Source organism: Aegilops tauschii, chromosome 6 (genome assembly GCF_002575655.3).
Source record: "Aegilops tauschii subsp. strangulata cultivar AL8/78 chromosome 6, Aet v6.0, whole genome shotgun sequence".
Classification (NCBI taxonomy): domain Eukaryota; kingdom Viridiplantae; phylum Streptophyta; class Magnoliopsida; order Poales; family Poaceae; genus Aegilops; species Aegilops tauschii.
This window is the reverse complement of record NC_053040.3, coordinates 49772074-49779625: the sequence shown is the minus strand read 5'-3', so window position 1 is coordinate 49779625 and position 7552 is coordinate 49772074.

The following is a 7552-nucleotide window of genomic DNA, read 5'->3' as shown; positions in this document are numbered from 1 at the left end:
CGGAAACATATAGTACCCCAAACAGACACAGAGCTAATAGGGAGCTGACACGGAAACAGAAGTGGGCGTTGAGCGGAAGTAAAAAAACCATTGAATCATAGAGAAATACACACAACAACAAACAAATTTAATGAATTGGTAACATGGCTACAAAATGATATGATTATGTTAGAACTCAGTGTAGTATTGCAGTACTACTGGATAATTGTGCTTAGGATCTTGTTGAGTATGTGCGGGTAGTAGAAGTTGGGTTTCAAATGATCCATTCTGCTCACTATGTCACTGTGTGTTGTTTGGTGGTTGGGCTACAAAGTAGCCATAAGGCAAGTTCAAAGGAAAACAACCATAAGCCTATAGTAAAATCAGAAATTTCATATTTACGCAAACAGAAAGTTATGTTTCCACCGGAAAAAACATTTCCGTCTTTGTTTCCGTTTTTGCATGAAAAATTCCATTTCCACTTCCGTTATGCAAATTTCCGTTTCCATTTACATATTTCCTCTCCGTTTTTGTTTTTCTTCTAGAAAAATGGAAAGTTTCACTCCATTTTTATCCCTAGTCAGACCCCCACATTTTTTGGACCCACGTGCAATATATGAGACATTTATTGCTATGTTAGGGTTTCAGCGCCGGACATTGGAGGTCTGCAAGGTGACACATCAAATCATGCCCGAAAGAGGCATGGAAACTTCTGTGTGATGTCCTTGCGACATACGTAGGACCTGTGCAGATGAGGGATGGACAGGTGATAACCCACAAGTATAGGGGATCGCAACAGTTTTCGAGGGTAGAGTATTCAACCCAAATTTATAGATTCGACACAAGGGGAGCCAAAGAATATTTGCAAGTATTAGCAGCTGAGTGGTCAATTCAACCACACCTGGAGATTAATTATCTGCAGCAAAGTGATCAGTAGCAAAGTAATATGATAGCTTTAATAGTAGTAGTAGCAGCAATAGTAACGATAACAGTGATAGAAGTAGTTTGGTAGCGAGTGCAACATTAATTATAGCAGTAGTAACATAGCAAGAACAATATAAGATAAATTTGTAGGCATTGGATCGGTGACTTGTTGGATGATATTCATCATGTGACAGTCATAGCCTAGGGCGATACGGCACTAGCTCCAGTTCATCAATATAATGTTGGCATGTATTCCATAAATAGTCATACGTGCTTATAGAAAGAACTTGCATGACATCTTTTGTCCTACCCTCCCGTGGCAGCGGGGTCCAATTGGAAACTAAGGGATATTAAGGCCTCCTTTTAATAGAGAACCGGAACAAAGCATTAACACACGGTGAATACATGAACTCCTCAAACTACGGTCATCACCGGGAGTGGTCCCGACTATTGTCACTCCGGGGTTGCCGGATCGTAACACGTAGTAGGTGACTCTAACTTGCAAGATCGGATCTATAACATGGTTATAATGGTGATAACATAAACGGTCCAGGTCTAAAATCATGGCACCCGGGCCCCAAGTGACAAGCATTAAGCATGGCAAATCATAGCAACATCAATCTCAGAACGTAGTGGATACTCAGGATCAGGCCCTAACAAAACTAATTAGATTACATGATGAATCTCATCCAACTCCTCACCGAACAGCGAGCCTACGAAGGAATTACTCACTCCCGGTGGGGAGCATCATGGAATTGGCGATAGAGAAGGGTTGGTGATGACGAAGATCGAAGATCACCCTCTCCGGAGCCCCAAACGGACTCCAAATCTAGCCTCCTGATGAAGAACAAGAGTGACGGCGGCTCCATCTCGTGAAACGCGATAATTCTTTCTCCCTGATTTTTTCCTGGAAAAATGTGATTTTATAGGGTCGGTTTTAGGGTCTGCGGGGCCACCAGGTGGGGACAACTCACCTGGGCGCGCCTGGGGGCCAGGCGCGCCCTGGTGGGTTGTGCCCACCCAGGTGCCCCCCTCCGGTGGTTCTTGGCTCCAGAAATTCTTATATATTGCATAAAAAATCCTCGCAATGTTTCATTCCATTCCGAGAACTTTTATTTCTGCACAAAAACAACATCATGGTAGTTCTGCTGAAAATAGCATCAGTCCGGGGTTAGTTTCATTCAAATCATGCAAAACAAGAGGAAAAGTGTTAGGAAAAGTAGATATGTTGGAGACGTATCAACTCCCCCAAGCTTAAACATTAGCTTGTCCTCAAGCAATTCAGTTGATAAACTGAAAGTGAAAAAGAAATACTTTTACGAACTATTGCTCTTGTTTGCATAAATAAGCTGAAACAGCACCCAGGTTTTCAACCAATATTATAACTAGCCATGCCGACAATAACTCTTAAAAATTATATTAACTCATATCAATGGCATAAGCAGCTAGCGAGCAATAATAAAATATCTCAAATGGCAACACATTATCAAGACAACCATGATATAATATGACAATAGTGGTATCTTGCTAGGCCTTTCTGAGACTGCAAAACATAAATGCAGAGCACCTCCAAAGTTTAAGCAGTGACTAAACATTGTAATTCATGGTAGAAAAGATCCAGTCATGATGCACCCAACATTAGCTACACACAATGCATCAGCATGACAGCAGTGCTCTCAGGTTCTGGCGCTTATTTTAGAAGGTGATGACACAACATAAAAGTAAATAGAAAGTCCCTTCACAGAGGGAAGCTGTGATTTGCAGCGGTGCCAGAGCTCAAGTTTTTAAAACAGAGGTAAATGATATTTTGAGAAATGCACCCTTCTTGTTTACTTCACGACCATCAGTTATGAATATCTTGCACGCTAAGCATGCTAGTGGCGGTTCCCAAGCGATAAAAGTAAAGGTTTACTCCCCTCCACCAACAATCACATTCCACGGCTTGTCCGAAACAACGAGTGTCGTCCATACCAACAATAGTCCCGGGGGAGTTCTATTTAATTATTTGCAATTTGAGTTCGGGACTAGGAATCCCTATTACCGCCCTTTTCTAATGCGATGGTGAGTGAATAAACACTCATCCTGAGAATAACCCGCTTAGCATGGAAGATACCAAGTACATCATGTCATTCCATGAACGATCCAGGCACATAAAAAGGATATTTATTTGAATTTTAGAGCTGGCACATGCAAATTTACTTAGGACGGCAGGGTAATACCGCATATAGGTAGGTATGATGGACTCAACTGGAATAACTTGGGTTCAAGGTTTTGATGTACAAGCAGAAATCCCAGTTGGCACGGGCAAAGGCTAGCAAATAGGTTGAGAAGCGGCCAGCTAGAGAGCAACAACAGTCATGAACATGCATTATGCATAAGTAACATTGGACACTAGCATGAATTGGATATTAACACCATCAACATAAATATCATAGAGGCTATGTTGATTTTGATTCAACTACATGCAAGAACATGTGCCAAGTCAAGCCACTCAAGCATTCACAGGAGGATACCATATCATCATACTACATCACAATCATTTTAACGCAATATTGATATCCAAGATAAATCATTATCCGCCCCTAGCTACTTATGCATGGCACAAGAAACTATAATCTCTAATTGTCATTGCAAACATGTTTAATCATAATGGGCTGAATCGTGGATACTAGGTTAAACATACTTACGAAAACAAAACAAGTCGAGTTCATACCCGTTTCTCTTTGCCACGGCCAGTTCATCAAAAATCATCATTATTGCCTTTCACTTGCATGACTGAACGATGTGAAAATAATAATAGTGCAAGAGTGCCATGGACTAAGCTGGAATCTGCAAATATTTTATTCAACAGGTGAAGACAAGGTATATTGGCTCTTTGTTAGATCAACAATTATGCATATGGGAGCCACTCAACATTTTCATCGTGGTCTTCTCCTCGATACGACTCGAATAAAAAAAGAAATTCAGAGAAACACACTGAAATATTTTTGAAGCTTTTGGTTTTCTTGAACAAGCAAATAAAAGAGAAAAGCAAAAACGAGAAGAACTATTTACGCTGGAAAGCTCCCAACAAGCAAAAGAAGAAAAAGGAAATCTTTTTGGGTTTTCTTTTTAGTGCTACAGCTAATTACTCTAGATAGAAAAATAAAAAAGAAGCATGAAATATTTTTGTATTTTCTCAAGGTTTTTCAAACACACAAGAAGAAAGCGAGAAAATAAATTTAGCATGGCTAATACAATGAAAAAGTGTGGACACCGAAAAATGGAATGAAATGTGTGAACATGAATGTAATGTCGGTGGGAATACGTACTCCCCCAAGCTTAGGCTTTTTGGCCTAACTTGGTAATCAGTCAGTAGCATGGATAATAGTCGGGGTGGTAGCTCACGAAGGCCCTCGGTGCGGATGCCTTAGCCTGCCGTGCGGCCACAACCGCCGCGTTATGAGCTTGGGCCTCGCTCTCAAGAACAAAATATCTTCCCTTGCTGTGATAATCAAAGAGAGCAGGCGTAGACAAATATGTCACTACTGCAGGATACTGCTAACACAACACTATGATCAGAGACCCTTTGCCGAAACTACGTGCGATGCAATAATCGCAAAAGTTGGTGTACAAGACCCGTCAAAAAAGATGCGAAACGTTTGCAATGGCGGAGCCATCAAACACGGTTCAGATTTTAGTTGCGTGTGCGATGCAGGACACACGGTTAATCTATTCAAACTGTCTGCGATGAGGTAGAACAACAGAAACGGGCAGCCATAACAATGTGTGTGCAATGCAGGACACAAGGTTAATCCATTAGAACTATTTGCGATGAGGTAGAACAACAAAAACGGGCAGCCATATCAATGTGTGTGCGATATACAACATACGCTTAACTCGGATGAACTGTTTTCGATTAGGGAACACAACATAAATGGTTCAACTTAACAAGATGTGTGTGATATGCGACATACAGTCCACATGGATGAACTGTTTGCGATGAGCCAAAAGAACACAAATGAGTCGTGTAAACAAGATGTGTGTGATACGTGGCAAATGGCCGACTCAGATGAACTGTTTGCGATGAGATATTACAACACAAGCGGTAAGTGCAGTTACTTCGTGTGCGATTCTGTGTGTACAAAAAACTTGGAAAAATGCAAACTACTTGCTTGCGGTGGCGGAGTATCACACACGATGCATCTGCGAGTACTCGTGTGCGATGATTAGTATGTTACACATACGTTTCCTTATGTTAACATGTGTGTGAATTTGCAATATGGACAGTTAATATGCAAATGCCTTCTGGACATGGGGCACACGCTTAAAGTCAATAACTGTGTACGATACTAATACTTTCCATGAAAATTTATGAACTTGGGTAACAGCAATTGAGTAACATATATATAGTGGTTACACTATTCGACAAAAGGAGGATCTTCGTAACACGGTTTTGACAATCATATGGTCCATATCTACGTACTTAACATAGTAACAACTATCACATTTTAAGAGGCTAAGGGCCAGCAACCATATGGTCCATATCTACATACTTAACATATATAGTAACAGCTAGCACATTTTAAGAGGCTGAGGGCCAACAACCACAACTATCCACTGGAAGCAGCTTGATCACGGCGACTCGGCATCTCGTCAATGAAAAGGAAGTGCCCTCCTGTGTCTTGGTAAAGCATGAGTAGAACAGTGTCTCCAATTTTCCAATATGGATGCACTGCCACGAGAAGCGAGAACTTGTTAATTTGAATGGTTCCATTTCTGCGAGAAATGCAGTACCTTGCAATCACTTTGGTGTTATTAGCAGGCACAAGTGTAATTCGACCACACCGGGAAATCGATCCAGGAACTGCTACAGGGGCAATTTCTGTTGACATGTAGAATAAAAAACAATTGTAACATATCGTTGAAGATATATATAGTTTATGAGCATCAACATTAAAATAAGACTTTTTACGAGCGTTTTGTGCACACAATTGGTCTTATTCAGTGTGTGCACCATAGGTCTAGTTAATCCCATCCAAAATCCAGCGCTCATACGCTATGCTATCTTTGTCAGATTATCAACAAAGTTTATGACATGCTTCAAGTCCTTCCAGTGAAATTTAGTACGCTTAGTAACATACAGATCGTTCACTATGCATCCAACATATCCTGCTTAAAAGGTGGAAATGTATTATTTATTTAGAACATGGCAGAAGAATATATAGTGCGCACAAATTGGTAAATAGAATTTGTTATTGCCTAGCAACGGAGTCAGAATATGATATCACAATTGTGGAAGTAAATATCCATGTTAATTAGACCAGGTTGTGGTGCACGCACTAGAATTTTATTGCCAGCTTTCAGTTCATAACACTTAGACATTTTTGTCCAAATGTCCTTATTAAAATAGGAGTGACCATCTTTATCAAGTTTTACGCTAACCGTCATTGTAAATCCACGCTGCATTGTCAATATGACATCCTGGAAGTCATCAGCAAAGTAAAGCCCAAGACTTCCTTCTACTCATATTCTTGCAAAGCAAGGGATGTAGTGCTTGAAATGAAAATTAAGATCATAAATTAGATATATTGAAATAACAGAGTAAGATGCAAATATGGGAGTAACTGGTAGAACAGATCCATATATATAGATGAAAGAAAAGTACAAAAATATATAATTAAAAATAGATAATTTAACAAAGATTTGATGCAAATATCTAGATAATGTAGCAACACACGATATATGTTCACAAATTTAGGCCATGCCGACCATGGTAGGTTGTGATTGAACATATCGAGCTCCCCGATGTCATCCAGAATGGTGAGATAGAACTTTGTTTTCGACTGGTCACGACCACAGTTGCCCGATTTGTGCTCGCATTGTGGACACATGAATGAACACCCACGAATCAGCTAGAACAAAAATGATTCCACGGCGATTTCCGCCGGTTGATTAACAGCGACGGAAGGACTGCGATAAGAGATGAGTGAATATTTCGCTAATTAAGTTGATTAACTTCTCCATGAGAAAAATCCCCGGCCCAATCCTGCAGAAAACCCCAGTCGACCAGAGTCTGGAATGTCGGTGCAGATAGGCGGCGGAAAGCGGTAGGGGCGAAATCCGGTGCCGTTTGGAGCGCGACCTACACCCGCCGCCAACAGCCGTCGAGCTTAGGGTGCCGAGTTGCGGAGGAGTCCACGACGAGTGAGTGGGGACGAAGTGGGCAAGGGTTTTCTTTTTTCCTTTTGCATGTGTGAGTGAACACACACGGTTCACAGGGGCGATGGAGATGCATCATGTGCGATAGTAAATCACCGAGATTGAATTGGAATCCAAATTTCCTTTGTCCTTCATCCATGAGTTTTTTTCTACGATGAACATAAACCCTGCTAATCACCTTGTTCAAATTTGTCACTTTTCCGGGTTCATTTACAATATTTGGGGATTATGTGCATTTTGTAGGCATTAATGCACGTAATTCAAATTCAAAAAATCAGTGCATGAAAGGGTGCACAAGAACGGTCTGAAAAACCCATACTCATGGTATTTAGTAATTTCTCAAGCCTTTTACAAGGAATGGGTACATATTTCAATGAAATGCGTGGCAATAGTCAACCACAAACGCGTCATTTACTAGGTTATCAACTATAGAACAATGAAATATGTG